General features: G+C 44.2%; 1 protein-coding gene and 1 pseudogene across 6 annotated transcripts in view; one reads left to right on the top strand and one right to left on the bottom strand.

Annotated features, from left to right (window-relative positions):
- On the bottom strand, positions 1 to 11,974 carry LOC112064955 (mitochondrial import receptor subunit TOM20 homolog; annotated as a pseudogene).
- A 455-nt stretch (positions 11,975 to 12,429) lies between these two features.
- Positions 12,430 to 19,861, top strand: part of RAD54L2 (RAD54 like 2) — a 94,779-nt gene continuing 87,347 nt past the window's right edge. For 3 of the 6 annotated variants that reach the window (XM_055079506.1, XM_055079507.1, XM_024123987.3), the window contains exons 1-2: positions 12,459 to 12,566; positions 14,813 to 14,967. The gene's annotated coding sequence lies outside the window, so the exon portion shown is untranslated. Of the gene's footprint in view, positions 12,567 to 14,812; positions 14,968 to 19,861 lie in introns of all 6 variants that reach the window. The other 3 variants (XM_055079509.1, XM_024123988.3, XM_055079508.1) reach the window with 2 other exon arrangements.

Consider the following 19,861-nt stretch of genomic DNA (forward strand, 5'->3'; position numbering starts at 1 on the left):
CCAGAGCTGATCATCTTCCAAGTTAAGATTTTAAAAATATTTTAAAATTGAGATTATTATGTTGACATTTGTTTCTCATTCCACATCATCTTCAGCCAAGCTCTGAGCACTTACAATTCTCTGACTAATTGTTGGGAGCTTAGTCAGAAGCCTCTGGAACACTGGTGGTGGAAGAGTTTGCTGCCACACTTGCAGTAACTGCTGTGGCTGTCCACACACAGCAATTGCATTTGTCAAATGGTCCACACCCTTCTCGTATTCACCTTGAGCTAGTAACTCTTCACCAAGCTGTATTTCTTCAAGGAAGAATTTCGGAACAGCTTCAGGATCTTTAAGGTCAGGTAACTTGGAAAGTCCAGCTCTCTCCTTCGCAAGCTTCTGTTTCTTTCTTCGTTCTCGTAGCCTGTTCTTGAAGTTGGGGTCACTCCGTCTCCTGCGGTCGAAGTAAATGCAGTACCCAATGAAAAGGGCCCCTCACACGCCGGCGGAGATGGCGCTGTTCCGGCCTTCCGTCTTCTCTCCAACGAGGGTTCTTTTCTTCCCGCAAAGAAGCCGTTGGCTCAGAACCCTTGGAGCAGACTCCCACTTTCATTTCTGATTTTAATAACTAGAATCTTTTTTTTTCTTGGTCAGTCTAGCTAAAGGTTTGTCAGTCTTATTGATCTCTCAAAGAACCAACTTTTGGTTTCATTTACTTTCTCTATTTTTCCGTTCTCTATTTATCTTCTAGGTCCTTACCTTGCTGTGGGTCCTTTCCCCAGAAAACTGTCCATACATATCAGAGTCTGCATACACATTCAGTCTTCACAGACCCCTGAAACCCAAGGATCTCCATTTACAAATTTTGGTGCTGAAGGGCTTAAAATTCCAGTGGTCCCTGAAAGATTAAACTGGGTAAAGAACGAGGCATAAGACAAGCAAAGGGACTGGCACCGACAACGCATCAGGCCTGAATCAGTGAGAGCCTCTTGAACTTTATTGTGGTAGGTTGGGTTGGGACCTGAGCATCTGCATTTCTCAAAAGCTCCCAGGGAGGCCAGGCTGTTTGTTCTGGTCATGCTTTGAGCAATGAGACTCTAAACAACCACACCCCCTCTAGCTCTGCTTCTCAGGTAAGTTTCCCTCTCCATAAAAGGCATCCCCAGGTAGGCAGGTGTCACCTTGACTCCTCCCTTCTCTTAACCCCATTTTCAGTTACCAAGACCTGAGATGCCATTTCCTAAACATCTCTGACTCCATTTGTCCATTTGTACCCCCCTCTTCAGTTTAGTTCACCAACGTCTCCTGCTTGGACCATTGTAGAGGTCCCCTTACTCCCAAGTGTGATCCCCAACCTCCACCTGTGGTGCAATTTCAAATGTAAGTTGTCTTAAACTTTTCTTTTTTCTAAAACAAAAACCATATTTATTCAGCAGACATTTTAATTAAGAAATCCTATAAATTAGGACCACCACAATTTCAGACACTCCAGTGTGAAGTGTATGTCATAGCTACATCAGGAGAATGAACAAGACATTGAATCTTTTTAAAAAATTAGTTTAGCTCCCTTAAAGTTTGGGGGTGGCACCTTATTTAAAGTGCCTTCAAGTTTCATATGGGTAAAGCCAGCGGTTTCTCCTCTTGGAGAGTCACATTTGAGAAAATGGTTTCGGTCACTCACAAAGAGCTGGTGGCAGGAGGAATCTGAGGGGAGAGAACCCACGAAAGCTCAGGCCCAAAGCTCCATGGAGAGCCAGAACAGAGCAGAAAAACAGCCAGGGTCTCATCCATGCAGTGCAGACATGAGAAAGGGTGGAATACGAAAGGCCGGCCTGGAGGACAGAAGAGAGACTCGAGATTATTTATGCCTGTTTCTGAGAAAGCTCATGGAACAGGCAAGATTGGCCTCACAGGAAGAGGAGGAGTTCTGGATAGAAGGAAAGCACAGAAAAAACAAATAACTCTCCTCACACAGCCCTCTCCACCTATGTGTCCTCTGGAGACTCCAAGAGGTAGCAAAGCACAGACAGGGCTCTTCTTGGAGCAAGAGAAAGAAAAGACACAGGGGTGAGTTAGCTCTCCCTGGAAGCCCACAGCCTTCCACCTAAGCATGTCTTAAACTTTTTTTTTTTTTTTTTTTTGCGGTACGCGGGCCTCTCACTGCTGTGGCCTCTCCCGTTGCGGAGCACAGGCTCCGGACGGGCAGGCTCAGCGGCCATGGCTCACGGGCCCAGCCGCTCCGCGGCATGTGGGATCCTCCCGGACCGGGGCACGAACCTGCATCCCCTTCATCGGCAGGCGGACTGTCAACAACTGCGCCACCAGGGAAGCCCATGTCTTAAACTTTTAATGTGACTTACAAGAGCCTGTGTGACCCTACCCCTGGTCATATCTCTAGCCTTGTTTCTTTGTATCTTACTCATGCAGTTCCCCCCTCTGGGCCTTTACCTATCCTGTTCCCCCTACTCAGAATCCTCTTATCCATCTTTCACCCAACTCCCACTTCTGCTCCTGACCTGGCTTGCCTATTCCCTCCCTCCTTTCACCCCAATCTAGGTTGGGAGCCTGCCTGGCCAATCCTGTCTGAATTAGGGCGGTTGTGATGATATCCAAAGCCCCTGAAGCTCCTTTAAGCAAAACAAGGACCTGATTATAAGGAGAGAAAGGAGGTGGGTATTTTTTGGACTCCACAGCCGGGAACCCTGGTCCTTTCTTCCCTTTCTCCTTTGGGACTCTCAGCCCAGTGCCCTCTGACTGTTTACTTCATAGCTCTCTGCATCTTTGAAACTTGACTCCAAGTTTTGGGGCCATAAAATCCAACTGTAATTAGGTATTCTCCCTGGGCCAATCAGCTACTGCTAGGGAACTGACACATAGTACAAACATACTCTATGAGCCTCTCTCCTGAGTGGGTGGGCAGTTTTGGAAAGGGGAGTAACACACCAAAGGTGTCTCCTGCAACCCTTAGGGTATTTACCCTGTGTTTCCCTTTTGCAGTGGTGTAACTGCCTTCTATTGGTCTGCCTCCCCCAGTGGGCACAAGCTCTTAGGACAGAGGTCGAGTTGTATAACTCTGTCTACAGGGCTGAAACAGAATGGCCCAATAAGTATTTGTGGAATGAAGTGCCAAGAAAGCCCAAAGAAAGGACTGGCCTTCAGGTTCATGGCGGCATCACATAAGAGGTGACGTTTGGGCCAGGCCTTAAGCAGAGTAAGTTTACTAACTGGGAGTAGAGGTTGAGCAAGAGGGAATGGTGGCCCTGAGTCCTGAATTGGTCCAACCACACGTTACTGAGCACCCAGTGATGACCAATACATTGAGTGACGCTATGGGAATAGAGTTAGGCCTAGAAATGAGTAAGAAGTAGCTGAAGCGGATATTAGACTCCTGGAGTGTCGAACCAAATGTTACCTCCTTTGAACCTCTGCTGATAAGTTAATTCTCACAGGAGTTAAGAGTGTACTATAGGGCTTCCCTGATGGTGCAGTGGTTAAGAATCCATCTGCCAATGCAGGGGACATGGGTTCAAACCCTGGTCTGGGAATATCCCACATACCGCGGAGCAACTAGGCCCGTGCGCCACAACTACTGAGCCTGCTCTCTAGAGCCCATGAGCCACAACTACTGAGCCCGCGTGCCACAACTACTGAAGCCCACACGCCTAGAGCCTGTGCTCCACAACAAGAGAAGCCACCACAATGAGAAGCCTGCACACCACAATGAAGAGTAGCGCTACCGAGCCCGCGTGCCCCAACTACTGAAGCCCACTCGCCCAGAGCCTGTGCTCCACAACAAGAGAAGCCACCACAATGAGAAGCCTGCACACCACAATGAAGAGTAGCGCTACCCCACTTGCTGCAACTAGAGAAAGCCTGCGCGCAGCAACGAAGACCCAATGCAGCCAAAAATTAATTAATTAATTAATTTAAAAAATATATATGGTACTTAAAAAAAAAAGACTGTATTATAATTATGTTTGTGTGTCTGTATCCTCCAGGAGCCTCAGGGCCTGTGTGCTTTTCATCTTTCTATAACAAATCCCCAGGGTTTTGTTTTGTTTTGTTTTAATTGAAACTGAATCCCCTCATGGCAAATGGGGGCTGTGGACAACTCTTAATATTCTGTTCAATACATGTTCATGGAACCCACTCCTGTACCAGACTTTGAGGCTACTGAGATGGACCAATCTGGTCCCATCTGGAAGAGTCAAACACAATTCCAATAAGCATGAGGTAGGTGCTATCACCAAGATAATTGCAAAAGTGCAGCTGAGTCTGGGGAATCCCAGCCAATCTCATGTAGAAGTAAGAGCTTATAATTCCTCTACAAGGAGATGGTGGAATTGACTTAAAACAGCAAAGATGTTAGCCAAAATTTCTCTGAAGTAAATAAACCTGCACATACGTTTAGCACTTTGAAAGGTTGTTTATAGCCATTTTTCTCATTTCTTTCTCACCATTGCAAGCATGTTATTCCCATTTTACAGATGAAGAACCCATCTCAGGGAGGTTAAGTGATTTGTCCAAGGTCATACAGAATGTGAGAGGAGCTGCCTCTGCCTCCCTACCACCAACCCTAAGGAAGAACCCCTCACTGGTTAGAGGAAGTTTCAGCCCCTCCCAGATACTTCCAAGGTCTCTACAGACCTGGGAGTCTGTAAGTGGAGACCATTCTTTCCACACTATTCAGAAAAATGTGTATTGATCACCTACTACTTGGAAGGCATCATCCCTACTCCCTTGTTGGAAACTACTCTCAGAAAAGCACCAGCATAACAGTCATTTACCTATGGATTAGTAAACACTTTGTCTTCTCACTGTGCAACGTGAGTATATACATATATATATATATATATATTCTTAGATCTGTGAATATATGTATTCTTAGATCTGTGTCCAAATTCTAACTCCACCAGTTACCAGCTATGAGATCTCATGTAACTCAACCTCTTTGAGCTTTAGTTTCTTTTATTTATTTATTTTTTTAAATCTTTTTTTTTTTAATTATTAATTTATTAATTTTTGGCTGTGTTGGGTCTTAATTGCTGCATGCCAGCTTTCTCTAGTTCTGGCGAGCAGGAGCTACTCTTCGTTGCAGTGTGTAGGCTTTTTTTTTTTTTTTAATTTATTCATTATTTTTGCTTCGTTGCTGTGCGCGGGCTTTCTCTAGTTGTGGCGAGCGGGGGCTAACTCTTCCTTGCGGTGCGTGGGCTTCTCATTGTGGTGGCTTCTCTTGTTGCAGAGCATGGGCTCTAGGCGTGCAGGCTTCAGTAGTTGTGGCACGTGGGCTCAGTAGTTGTGGTGCACGGGCTTAGTTGCTCTGAGGCATGTGGGATCTTCCCGTCCCCGGGCCTGAACCTGTGTCCCCTGCATTGGCAGACGGATTCTTAACCGCTGCACCACCAGGGAAGTCCCAGTGTACAGGCTTCTCATTGCGGTAGCTTCTCTCCTTGCAGAGTATGGGCTCTAGGCATGTGGGCTTCAGTAGTTGTGGCCAGCGGGCTCTAGAGTGCAGGCTCAGTAGTTGTGGCGCACGGGCTTAGTTGCTCCGCGGCATGTGGGATCTTCCCAGACCAGGGATTGAACCCGTGTCCCCTGAATTGGCAAGTGGATTCTTAACCACTGTGACACCAGAGAAGTCCCTAGTTTCTTTTAAATTGAGGTAAAATTCATGTAACAAAAAATTAACCATTTTAAGTGAACTACTAAAAAAGAATGTGTATATATATATATATATATACATATATGTATAACTGAATCACTTTGCTGTACAGCAGAAATTAACACAACATTGTAGTCAACTATATTTCAATAAAATAAATAAACAACACAGTGGCATTTAGTACATTCACAATGTTATGAAATCACATATCTAATTTCAAAACATTGTCATCACCCCAAAATGAAACCTCATACCCATTAAGTACTTATTCTCCATTGTTCTCCCCCCCCACCCCTTTTAGCTCCTGGCAACCACCAATCTGCTGTCTGTCTCTATGGATTTGCCTGTTCTGAATATTTCATATAAATGGAATCATACAATATGTGACCTTTTGTTTCTGGCTTCTTTCACTTAGCATATTGTTTCCAATATGTTGTAGTATGTATCAGTATTTCTTTCCTTTGTATGGGTAAATACCATTTCACTGTATGGATATAACACATTTTGTTTATCCATTCATCTGTTGATGAACACTTGGGTTTTTTCCACCTTTTGGCTATTGTGAATAATGCTACAATGAACACTGGCATACAAGTATCTGTTTGAGTCCATAGTTTCAGTTATTTTGGGTATATACCTAGAAGTGAAATTTCTGGATCATTTTATGAGAAATCATTAGTTTTCTACTGTGGCTGTGCCATTTTACGTTCCCGTCAGCAACACACAAGTGTTCCAATTTCTCCATATCCTCACTAACACTAGTAACTTTCTGGGTTCTTTTTTACATTATTATTTTATAATAGCTGTCCTAAGGGGTATGAAGTGGTGTATCATTGTGGTGTTTTGTTTTTTTAATGATGCTTTACTTTTTTATTTATTATTATTTTAAAATACATTTATTTATTTATTTTTGGCTGTGTTGGGTCTTTGTTTCTGTGCGAGGGCTTTCTCCAGTTGCGGCAAGCAGGGGCCACTCTTCATCGCGGTGCGCGGGCCTCTCCCTGTCACGGCCTCTCCCGTTGCAGAGCTGAGGCTCCAAACGCGCAGGCTCAGTAGTTGTGGCTCACGGGCTTAGTTGCTCCGCGGCATGTGAGATCTTCCCAGACCAGGGCTCGAACCCGTGTCCCCTGCATTGGCAGGCAGATTCTTAACCACTGCGCCACCAGGGAAGCCCATCATTGTGGTTTTGATTTGCATTTTCCAAATGATTAGTGATGTTAAGCACCGTTTTATGTGCTTATTGACCATTTGTATATCTCCTTTCTATATCTTCTTCAAGTTCTTTGCCCATTTCTGAAGTGGCTTGCTTGTTTTTGTTGTTGTTGAATTGTAGGGGTTCTTTATATATTCTGGATATCAATTCCTTATCAGATACATGATTTGCAAATATTACTTCCATTCCATGGGTTGCCTTTTCACTTTGTTGATAGTGGCTTTTGATGCACAGTGGTGTTTCATGAAGTCCAATTTGTCTATTTTTTCTTTTGTTATCTGTGCCTTTGGTGTCAAATCCAAGAAATTATTGCCAAATCCAACATCATGAAGTTTTCCCCTTTGTTTTCTTCTAAGAGTTTTACAGTTTTAGATTTTACATTAGGTCTTTGATCCACTTTGAGTTAATTTTTGTATATAGTGTAAGGAAAGGGTCTAATTTCATTCTTTTGTATGTGGATATCCAGTTTTCCTAGCATCATTTGTTGAAAAGACTGTCCTTTCCCCCACTGAATGATCTTGGCATCCTTGTCAAAAATCATTTGACTAGGGCTTCCCTGGGGGCACAGTGGTTAAGAATCTGCCTGCCAATGCAGGGGACATGGGTTCAAGCCCTGGTCCGGGAAGATCCCACATGCCACGGAGCAACAAAGCCCATGTGCCACAAGTACTGAGCCTGCACTCTAGAGCCCGTGAGCCACAACTACTGAAGCCCATGAGCCTAGAGCCCATGCTCCACAACAAGAGAAGCCACTGCAATGAGAAGCCTGCACACAGCAATGAACAGTAGCCCCCACTCGCCACAACTAGAGAAAGCCCACACACAGCAACAAAGACCCAACTCAGCCCTAAATAAATAAATAAATAAATTTATTTATTTATTAAAGAAAATCATTTGACTATATGTGAGGGTTTATTTCTGGACTCTATTCTATTCCATGACTGTCTTTATGCCAGTACCATACTGTTTTGATTACTGTAGTTTTGTGTAGTAAGTTTTTGAAATCAGCTTTGTTTTTTTTTTTCAAGACGGTTTTGGCTATATGGGGTCCCTTGAGACTCCATATGAACTTTATGATGGATTTTTATATTTCTGCAAAAAATGTTGGGATTTGATAGGGACCGCATTAAATTTGTATATTGCTTTGGGTAGTACTAAAAATCCACGAGCACAGAATGTCTTTCCATTTATTTGTATCTTTAATTTCTTTTAGCAACACTTTAGAGTTTTGTGTGTGTGTGTGTGTACTAGTCTTTTCTCTCTTTAAGTTTATTACCAAGTATTTTATTCTTTTTGATGTTAGTGTAAATGGAATTGTTTTCTTAATTTCTTTTCATATTGTTCAGTGTTAGTGTATGAATACATAACTGATTTTTGTGTGTGGGTTTTCTATCCTGCAACTTTGCTGAATTCATTTATTAGTTATCACTTTTTTTTTGGTGTGGACTCTTTAGAGTTTTCTACATATAAGATCATGTCATCTGTGAACAGAAATAATTTTACTTCTTTTTCAGTTTGGATGTCTTTCTTTTTCTTGGAGAGAATGGAATTATTCTCTGTAGAAATTTTTAAAGGCATCTGTTTCTATGACATCTGTCTATTGACTTGGCAAATGTACATGGTCATTTATCAGGTACTACAGTAAATCTGTGCTGCTTCCCTAGAAGTTGATCAGCAGTATCCTTCACACCCTCCCAGGACCAGCCCTGAAATTGATCCCTTCAAGACCATGAAATTTGGGAGCAGAGCTACAGGCTACTTTCCACTCTCCAGAGCAGTCATCTGGTGGTTCTTACCCCACCTTATGCTGCTCCTGAGCTCTGGTCCTTCTGCCTAGAATTGTCCTTCCCTGAGTCTTCACATGCTTCTCTCTAGCATTCTTGGCATTCAGATTTCAGCTTACAGGTCACCTCATCAGGGTGGTCTTACCCAATTCTTCCCTCTCCCGACAGCCTCCTTCCCATACAGGTCTCTGGTTTTATGTTCTTTTCAGCACTTATTAGAATTTGAAATTATTTTTTACTATTTGTCTCCCCTATTTAGAAGGTAAGCTACTTTAGGGCAGAGACCTGTAATCTCTGGTTCAGTGCTAGATTAGCATCTGAAATACAGTTCGGGGACAACAAACGTCTGAATGAACATCCAGATGGGACAGGTTTTTATTGGTTTCACTTTACAGACCAGCGTACTCCAAGCTCAACTTTGAGTATAGTTCTTCACTTCAGTGCATGGTTATAAGAGTGTCCTGTACTCAAAACCCACCCCTTATGTCCCAGCTTCAGTTTTTTCATCTTTGAAGTAGGGTGATACTTATACATGCCTCATTATGTCGATGTGAGGATCAAATGCGTTAATAGCTCTAAAATGCTTACATTTATGCTTGGTACGTCTTATTAGTATTCCCCAGCATCCAGCCCAGTGCCTGGTACAAGGTAAGTACACAATAGGTAATTGCTGAATCGGGAATTTTATGATGCAGCAGCTTTGCCAGGTCTTCAATAGATGTTGGGGTGGATTTTTTTTCAAGCCTCCCAGAGATTATAATCTAGTATAAGAGAAGCTGTGTACAAGGTGAAAGTTAAAAAAACATCCCAAGAATAGGATGGCTGGGCTGCCCTGGTGGTGCAGTGGTTACGAATCTGCCTGCCAATGCGGGGGACACAGGTTCGAGCCCTGGTCCGGGAAGATCCCATATGCCGTGGAGCAACTAAACCCATGCACCACAACTACTGAGCCTGTGCTCTGGAGCCCGCAAGTCACAACTACTGAGTGCGTGCACTACAACTACTGAAGCCCGCACGGCTAGAGCCCGTGCTCCACAACAAGAGAAGCCACTGCAATGAGAAGCCCGTGCACCGCGAGGAAGAGTAGCCCCCGCTCGTCACAACTAGAGAAAGCCTGCACGCAGCAACAAAGATGCAATGCAGCCAAAAAAAAAAAGAGAGAGAGAATAGGATGGCTGTCGAAGAAAGAAAAACAACTATCTGTCACCTTGGAACCTGGTTCAGAGTGATCAAGTTTTTTGGCATCCAGAAGTGGGAGTGCGTTGGAAATGTGGCTGGTGGAAGAAGGACTGGGCTGGTTTTCACGGAATGAGGAGGAGGTTAAACAGGTGAAAGGAAGAGGGTGTTTTTCCAGGTGTGGGTTCACAGTGATGAAGAAGGCCTAGCTATAGTTTCTGATTAACAAGTCACTGGTGAGTCTTCTCTAATCCCAGCAGGAAGACCCCAGATTTTTAAACCACACTTGAAGGCAGAGCCATCAATAGGCAGCTATGCGTGTAAATCACTCTAAGGATTCCTCCCTAATATAACCCACTTTCCTACTGGTGAATTGGGGGGTAGCATGATCCCCAAAGGTGGTTGTGAGGGCATAACATCATTCAAGTTGTCAGGGAAGCTCCCAGAGGGCAAGGAAGCAGTGATGTCACAGAAGGGCAACAGCATCTTGGGAGGCTTCCATCATCAGGGGAGCCAGCCCTGGCCCTTGTTGCTCAACCTCAGTGACAGAGGAGGCAGGTAAGTGTGGGTGTCTCTGAGAGTTGTGTATTGGGTCTTTTGGGAGAGGGGAGGGAGATAAACAATAAGACTGCTCTCTCAAGTTTCTGCCCAGCTTCACTGGTCTCTTTTTCCTCACTTTGGTCATCTTTAGGGCTCTTACCTGAACCTACTTCAACACTTGAGACCAAATCTGCTTATGTGTCACACAGGTAGTCCAAGCTAAGACGCCAACTGGTGAAAATGTGGAGCAGGGAGGGGTCGGACCACAGGTGATCTCAGGATTCTGAGAAAAGCGAACCAGCTTTTGAGGCATCCTTTGTCCTTTAAGATCATAGGATGAAGTTCCCTTACTTGAGGGAGCAGAGAGCCTCCAGAGGTTTTGAGCATGCTGCTTTTTATCTATGAGCCTGCTGTTTCCAGATGGTTACCGAAATGTCTTTAGCCAGCTGAGCCCTTTCCTTACTTCCAGAGGATAATCTAAATGGAACTCCATGTGTGTACATGTGTGACACAGTGACAAAATTTAATTTAGGTTCAAGTGACTGATATCAGAGCTTTTCTGGAAAGTCTCTTCAGACAAGGGAGAAGGGTATCAAGGTAAAATTTCCTGAGTCTCAAAAGCCAAGGGGCTAAGTGAGAATGGAAAATCTGAGGACATGTGAAAGCTGTGATACTTTTGGAGCACCTTCTGCAGATCTAAATTCCCATGGATAGTTTGGGAAAGCACACTTGTATTTTTATAACTTAATTTGTTCCAAAAAATAACTGAGATCTAGAGGTGTGAAGGCCCAGAAGAAAAAGGAAGTGGGAAGGAGGAAGGATTTTAAAAATTAATTAATTAACTTATTTTTGGCTGCATTGGGTCTTCTTTGCTGCCCGCGGGCTTTCTCTAGTTGCGGCGAGCAGGGTAGCGCTACTCTTTGTTGCGGGGCGCGGGCTTCTCATTGCCATAGCTTCTCTTGTTGCGGAGCACGGGCTCTAGGCACGTGGGCTTCAGTAGTTGTGGCACGCTGGCTCAGTAGTTGTGGCTCGTGGGCTCTAGAGCGCAGACTCAGTAGTTGTGGCCCACAGGTTTAGTTGCTCCGAGGCATGTGGGATGTTCCCGTAACAGGGATCGAACCCGTGTTCCCTCCATTGGCAGGCGGATTCTTAACCACTGCGCCACCAGGGAAGTCCGAGAAACGATTTTTTTATCCTCTTGATTTTATGAGGAAAACAGAACCCACTTTAAGAATTTTTTCATCATCTCGTCAATGTTCACTTCTTGGGATGAGGAGGAGGAAGGGAACCTGGGGCTGTAGTGAAGAAAGCTGACACAGTTCACTCTTCTCGTTAACTGGAGCCCACATGGCAGTAATTCCCAACTTGAGGGAGGAGAACCTGCATCCTTAACTTCCCCCTGAGCGTCAGTGATCAGGAAAGCCCTGTCTTGTCCCCACTTTTTTTCCAGCTTCAGTTAACAGGAAACCGGACGGGAGGGGGGAAAACCTAGAGTTACATGGTGCGCATCAATTTCAGGGTCCTTGAGAGCTGCGCCTAACCTCTGTAGGAGGCGATAGCAGTAGTAGCAATCATCATTGGCAGCATCAGCAATGACCGATCCCCAATGTTGAGCCCCATATCTCCGCTCCAGGCATTTGCATCATCTCATCCAATCCTAACAAGACTCCAGGGTTATCCCCAAGTGAGGAATGAGGAGGAACCGAGGCTCAATTGAAGCACTGACTGGTCAACGTCCCTCTCTGGTGGCTAGCGGGGTGCAAACCCATTCTGTCGGACCCACCACTAAAACCATTCCCAGGTTTCCGGCCTGAGATTTCCGTGCCTCATTCACGCCTGATAAAAGTTATCTGTAGCATAGACAGCTCTGTAGAGGGAGGAATCGCTGTCCACCCGGCGCGGGGCAACAGCGGCCTCCGCTAGGCTCTCAGCGGAACTTTCCTGTCGGCGGCGCGTGTTCCCGTCCGGGCGGCCGGGCGCGCGGGCCGAGAGGGGGACGCTTTCTGGCGCGGACCGCCAGCGGAGGCTGCGAGCGCCGCCGCAGGAGAAGACCGACGCTCAGCCGGAGCCAGCCCGCGGCGCCCGGGCCTGGCCGGCTGCTTCCCTTCACCCCAGCCGCCGCTGCCGCAGGCACTGCCAAGGCGGGCGCAGAAGAACGCTCGGCCACTCGGCCCTGCCCGGCCCGGCGCGGCCCGGAGCCGCGGCGCGGGAGGTGAGTGCGGGTGCCGGCCCCCGGCTCCCTGCTCGGGCCGCCGGGACCCGCAACAATGGGAGCGGAGTGGAGACGCGGCCCGGGCCCCTGGCGCTCAGCGGCCTGGGTCAGCAAGCGGGTCCCGGCGGCCCAGGCCTTGGGGCGCTGGATCCGATCTAGGGAACTCCAGTGGCCGGAGGCTTGGCGGGGGTCTTCGCCTCCACCCGGGGCCGTGTTGGCTTGGTATTTAGAATTTTTGTAGCCGGGAAAGGGAGTTATAGGGGCACAGAGACTTAACTCTAGAGGCGTGCGCTCTTAGCGCCTGATGCAGACGCCCTGGAGGCTGGCCATAGCGGGTGGATTGGGGGGAGGGTGCGTTTGGAATTCTAGGGGCCTCAGTGTGCCTAGTCCCTAAGGCAAATCGAGATGCGTCTCTCCCTGCCCTCCTCCCCACCCCCTTCGCGCCCCCAGGTCCGTGAACTTGGCAGATCGGGATCTGACTGGGGAGAAAGGGTATTGAGTATTTAGCTTCTCTGAGGTAATCGGTGATTAGTTCCTGGAAAGGCAGGAGCTCAGCTGGGCAAGGGGAGTTGAGCAAAGGGCTGGATTCTCCAGGGCCAGCATTCTGGAGTTGAGTGGTTCTCAGGTAGGGAACTTGTCGCAAGAATGTCTCAGTGAGTAGTGTTGGCTACATTGGAGTTAGGGTGAAGCCGGAGTTGTGAATTGGAGAGTATAGAGGAGGGTTGGTAGGCTGCTGAAGTTGGAGAATTAGCTTTTTGTGGGCCATGGTGGTAGCAGCCTGTGAGATGAACAAGGGGCCTTTGCAGAGTGGGCTTCCTGATAGAGAATGACCTCTCACTGAGGGGGAGGGGTGACTCAGATCTTAGAATTCCTGTCCCTTGCTAGTGGATATGGCTGACTGTGTTGGTGGCTGGGCACTGAGATAGATGGTGCTGGAAGGAGCGTTTGGGGGCAGAGTTGAGTTTGTTCCTGAATAGAAGACAGTGTGGACCATTCCTTCTTACTCCAAGTCAGAATGGTAGCTGTCATTGACAGTGTTTTAAGTAAAGAATTTCTTTGTGGTATTTGGATCCAAAGCTTTCCTCTGTTCATTTTTTTTCTCCTTTGTTTTTGAATTGTGACTCATACTTTCTTTTCAGCACTATGGCTGTTGTTTATGATGATAGACAAACTTAGTATAATATATATAAATTCTAGGGATTTTCAGTCCAATTCTAAATCTAAATTAAGAGCCTCTTTTCACTAATTTGTGTGTCATTGTTTAATGTATGCAACTCTAGAGAGGGATGTAAAAACTCTAATAGTTTATGTTGTTAAAAGTTCTTTATAGTCCTAAACTTCATTTTCTCCTACTACCGTGAAGTCATTACATTAAATCTGTTAAATCTTAGTGACCGTCATTTTAACTCTCCCAGGACATTATCTTCGCTAGAAGTGTTGTCTGTCTGGTCTGTACACTGTGTCTCATCTGTATCATTGAAAGGCAATGTGCAAACTCCAAATAGCTGAGGCCTGCATCTGTGCGCCAGAGCTCTCTCTATGTAGTATTCAGGCAAAAGTTGGTGTGTTGTCTATAGATGAGATATCAAATCTCATATGAAAAAAAAGTGTCAGAATCATTGCACTTTCAGAGTTTGTTTAGAGTGTTAGGAGTTGTATTGCCTCGTTGGAGTATATTAGAGTATAAATTTTCAGGTGAGATGTGAGGTAATTCTGACTATTTGTAGTTGTACTGATGGTTCTGGGGATTGTTTTTCCCCTTAATCTTTAAAAAATCATATATTTCCCTTGCACTGTATTATTTCTGTCTGTCTCTTTCTCTCTTTTAAGTTTTCTATCTTAAGTAACTCATTCTTTCATAAACCAATATCTATTGAATTATGCCAGGCACTGTGTTGGGCACCTCTACAATGGTGATATTTTCCATGTTTTAATAGTAATAGTTCATATTTCAGAAGTGGCTATAGGTCTATGAAGGAAGAAGTGATTCAGGCATATCAAGCTTTTAATCAGTAAAACCATTGAATAAAGTTTTTAAAAAGTATTGATTTTGACTAGTGACAATTGATTATCCTCATATATTTCCATGGGAAAAGTTCACAATGGTATGGGATTGTTTTTGCATTGTTTTATTTACATACACCTGTTAACTTTAAGTATGCCTGTAGACAAACCACAAGGTAAACATTTTGTTGCTGTGTGTGTCTTGATGAGCTATGATTTACAAATACTGTATATGTGCTTAGGTTCCCCAGGAAGCCATCACACTTTCCTTCCCACTGTGGTTTTGGGAGCATGAAGGCGTTGCTTACTCCCTTTGTCTGGTTCACTGTATGTAGGCTGGGAGTGTCTGCTGATGCCTTGGAGTGCTGTCTCCTAGAACAGGAGGAATAAGATTGAGGTAAGGCTCAGCCTGTTTGAAATTCCCTGCCTCTTAATTATTACTGCATAAATTATATTTGAATGTTTTTGCTTTAATTGTTAATCTCCATTCCTATCTAGTTAAATGAAATTCTGTCCTTTGCTGTCTTCTCTATCTCTCTGTATATATTTTGGCCAAAAATAAATGAAGAGGTTTAAAATCAAGACACTTAGATAATAAATAAATTCTTTGAAGTATCTTTCATTTTTCCATCTGGAATATTCACTGATCAAATAAAATGAAAATTGCTTTATTTTGTTGCTTTGAAGGCAAACTGATTGCTGAAAAATGTTTTTGACTACTTCTTAGTCAGATGGATAACCTCAGAAATTCTTGGAAAGAAGGCTTAGAGTGATTTCTTTGGAAAGATTCTGAGGTGTCTAGTACAGAAAGAGCATGGTCTTTGGGGTCATCGCATCTCTACCTCTTGCTTGCTTTTTGACCTGGGTAAGCTGTTAACCTCTCTGAGCCTTGTTTTTTTTTCTGTTTGTTGTTTTTTTTTTTTGCGGTACGCGGGCCTCTCACTGTTGTGGCCTCTCCCGTTGCGGAGCACAGGCTCCGGACGCGCAGGCCCAGCGGCCATTGCTCACGGGCCTAGCCGCTCCACGGCATGTGGGATCTTCCCAGACCGGGGCACAAACCCGTGTCCCCTGCATCGGCAGGCGGATTCTCAACCACTGCGCCACCAGGGAAGCCCTGAGCCTTGTTTTTTAATTTAATTTAATTTTTTTCAGTCTGTGAAATGGGGTTAAAATAACCTCTGCAGGTTGTAGTGAGGACTGGAGATGAGGGCCTGGTGCTTCATGGGTGGTCAGTGCTTGCTGTTAGTAGTAGGTTGTGTATATCATTATGTGGGAGTTACTATTCTCAGAAGTATTAGTAATAGGAGTGTGGCTGGGTGCTATGCATGGATGAGAGGTTCAGTTTCCTTGTCTGGTGAGGAAGGCAGCCTTCTGTCTACACCTGTTGGCACCCTGGACAGGTGAGAGAATTGTTGAGGTAGTCTTTATCCAGTACTGGTGGCCAGGAGTCAACACTATAAAGTCCAAGGTCATTCCTGGCACTGGTAGGTTTTTTCCGGGCAGTTTCTATGGAGAAGCCAGGAGGTAACTGTTTGGCATGTCCTTGTTTTGGGAACAGTGGGTATTCCCAGTGACAGAGTGCTGGAGTATACCAGGCAGCATATTCTGTGTGGCCCCTGATCCGGATATTTCTCTAGCTTTCTTCTGTTGGCATCAGATACGTGACTTTGGTCTTTTTGTCTGGAAGCCTCCAGGTGCTGGAGAGATTTGTCGTCTTTCTCTAATTTGGGCAGTTTGATAGAATCTAGCACTCTGTTCAGAAATGTTTTTGATGAACAGAAGGTTCACAGGCTTTGTTATAGAATTGTTCAGTTTTATTTTTTCCCTGTGAGGGGGGGAAAAAAAGTAGAGAGAAAAATAAGTATGAGCCAGACAGAAATGATTCAAAATAACTGGCCCTAAATCTCTTCCAGTCTTCCTTAGTCAAATTCCCCCTCTGTTTGGGGTGGTCTTTAACTTCAGTTAAAAGTAAATAATATTCTTCTAGCCTCAAAATACACGAACATCTAGATCGTGATATGTCTCTACTTCAACATCTCACAAAGACCTTTATGACCTGGCCTCTTTGGTATCTTCCTTTCTAGTCCCTCTTCTGCCACAATTCCTCTGTCACTTTAGGCTCCAGTTATAGTGAGCTCTTTGAATGTCCCAGCATTCTCAGGCTATTTCTCCTACTAATTTTCCTCCCATTCTAGTGCTTGTTTGACTCTTAGGCTTGAATTTACTAGTAATTCAGGCACCATCACTTAAAACTCTTCCTTGATTCTTCCCAGATTAGGCTGAATGCCTTTCCTTTGTATGGCATTGCAATCTGTGAAAGCTTCTTTCATAATCACTGTACTCTTAACTTTGGGTATTTCTGTGTGTTTTCTGTGCCTATGTTGTGACCTACTTGAGGGCAGGACCTCGTCTTGTTTAACTCTATATCCCAGTACCTAAACATTTCTGATACAGAAGTAGCTACTCAATAAATGTTTAGTGAAGAAATGTATGACCTCTGCATGTAAAATATCATGAAATCATTCCTTGTGGAGCTGGTGATGTGATGAGAGTTCTGATTTCATGGGTGCCTCAGATCCTGGCTGAAGCAGTGCTTCTGCCTTTGTATTTCCAGGTTGCTAAAAGCAATACATAATTTTGCTGTGAAAATGTGTTGCTTATTCCATATGTTTATGGTTTTGTTGCTGGGGAGCTATTACTTGCTCTCTTTGGGTCTTGGCAAAAGTTTCCATTGGAAGAGAATGTGACAGTTCTTTATGGGTATTATCTAGATCTTCCATTGGCCATTTACTGCTCTGAGCAATTTGTCCTCATGTGTGAAGAACAGTGACTGGTCAGTTTGGGCTACAAGGTCTCTAGACAGCTACTTCCAGCCTGGGTGTGGGTAATGGATTTAACACTAGGATGTTGTGACTTTTGTCAGCTGATGGACTTTTTGAAGGTCCAGCTGAGCTCAATGTGGCCATATTCAGGATATAAGATCATTTGCCCAAACTTTATTTAGGAATTTGAACTCAGTGATTATGAAATTTATCTGTATTAGTCCTTTGTTCAGCCTAATACTGTACTAACACTGAAATTGATATATTAGTTCTTTGTTAGGAAGCTCTGTGTTCTGAGTTACTAACCTAGAAGTAAAGGAATTGTGCCAATTCATTTAGTCACCCTCTTGGTTCTTCTTAGTGGTAAAATAACTTGAGAATATACTACCTAAATTACTTTGAATTAATTTTCATGGTTGATCAAACCACATAGGAATCCCACTGGCCAGGTGTAAGGAACTCTATTGAAGCCTACCTAATGCCGTTATTCTTTCATGTAGGTGACAAACATAACAGACTGAAGAAAAGGAAAGCATGAAAAGTAACTGTAGTTAAAGATAAAAATTGACATGAGATAAAAAAGAAAACTGAGACAAAGCATAAGGCACTTTAAATGTGGCAAGCAACTGTTAAATTGAAGAAATTTGTGAGCAGTGTTGAAATCTTGTGAAGAAAATTGTTATATAGGTTAAAAGCAATAAAAACATGGACAATTTCAGCCAGCATAGGCACATTGAAGGTGCTAGCACCCATTTATGGTTTTATAGCACCATTGATGAAAGTGATGTATAGGTAGAATTGAAAAATGTTTGCTTTACTATGATAAGTATACGTATACCTTTCATATGTATGATATTATAGTTTTATAAAACACTTTGATGTACATTTTACTTTACTGCATCCTCCCAGCAACACTGTGAGGCAGATATCCCCATTTTATAGATGAAGAAGCAAACACAAAGAGGTGAAGTGGCTTGCTTTCACGTTCACAAAGCCAACAAGAAAAAAAGGTGGGACTTGATGCCAGGTTTTCTAAGTTTAGGGCCTTTTTTAACGTCCTCATGAGATATTGTTAGGACTTCAGTTTGGGGTGACAGTCACTCCTTATTCCAGGCTTCTGGCCAGTAGAGGATACACACAAAGAAGGTAGTGCCACACAGGGAGTAGAGCTTCTGCTCTATTAACAGCAACTTAGTAACTCTGCAAGAGCTGGGTGTGGAGGGAACCTAGATGGAGCTTCCACCTTCCTCACAGAGCCCTTACGGGTTATGAGAAACACCCAGAACCAGGTGGAGAGTTTTTGCCCTTGAAACCCAGTGACACAAATTGGGATCTTCCTCCTAATGTGATGATGTTTAGAAATTGGAAGAAAAATGGAAGTTTGGGAAAGAATCCTTTAAGTGTGATTCTGGATTGAGCTTAGGCTCCTTGTTCTCATTGTGCCATCCAGTCTCACTGTCTTCCCCCACCCTATCTCTCTACCTTTCTCTTCTCTACTATTTCACCCACCTCCCACCTTAGTTTGGATGCTGGTTTGCCATGGTCCACAGTTACAGTGCTGCCCTCCCTAGATCTGAGAACCTGCTTGAACCTTTGCACTTTGCCAGTTGCCAACCCTGAATTCTCTCCCTTGTTTCTTTCGCTGCCCCTAGGCTGCCCAGTGTTTCTGGGGAGTCAGGAAAATGGGCTGCTTTGGTTGTCAGCAGTTCCCACTGCCTCACTTCAGTTGAGCTGTCTCTGCCGCTCCGGGTGCTCTTGTGCTGCTTTCTCAGGGTCCCAGTTCCCACAGCAGCTGCTTGCATGTTTCGCAAGGCTCGTTTTTCCCTCAGGCCCTAGACCTGCTCTCTTTCTGCCTCATTCTTGACCTGTGACTTCACTTTAGGGCTTGTGCTCACTAATTTTTTCCCCTTTCCTTTCTATTATGACATTTTCATCACTGTTGCTTTTGGAAATTCCTTGACTTTTTTCCTGATTATGCAAGTAATATATGAGCACAGTAAAATTCAGGCGTTTTTATTTTTTTTTTAAGTTTTTTCAGTTTACCCTTCCCCCTCCCCAGAGGCATTTTTAAATAAGTAAAGGAACCCATAATCCCATGTCTCAATGTTAACCACTATCATGAATTTGGTTTATATATATCCACACTTTTTTCCACTGTGTATGCTGACATGGATGTATTTGTGCTTCTGCATGTGTGTGAGATAAAGTAATTCCTTTTTACAGAAATGGAATAACAGTATATCTACTTTTCTATAATTTGCTTTCTGTCTTCACTTAATGCCTTTATTTTGGGCATTTTCCCATGTTTCAGACACATATCTATCTTTTTTTTTTTTTAACATCTTTATTGGAGTATAATTGCTTTACAATGGTGTGTTAGTTTCTGCTTTATAACAAAGTGGATCAGTTATACATATACATATGTTCCCATATCTCTTCCCTCTTGCATCTCCCTCCCTCCCACCCTCC

This window comes from Physeter macrocephalus, chromosome 18, assembly GCF_002837175.3.
Source record: "Physeter macrocephalus isolate SW-GA chromosome 18, ASM283717v5, whole genome shotgun sequence".
Taxonomy (NCBI): domain Eukaryota; kingdom Metazoa; phylum Chordata; class Mammalia; order Artiodactyla; family Physeteridae; genus Physeter; species Physeter macrocephalus.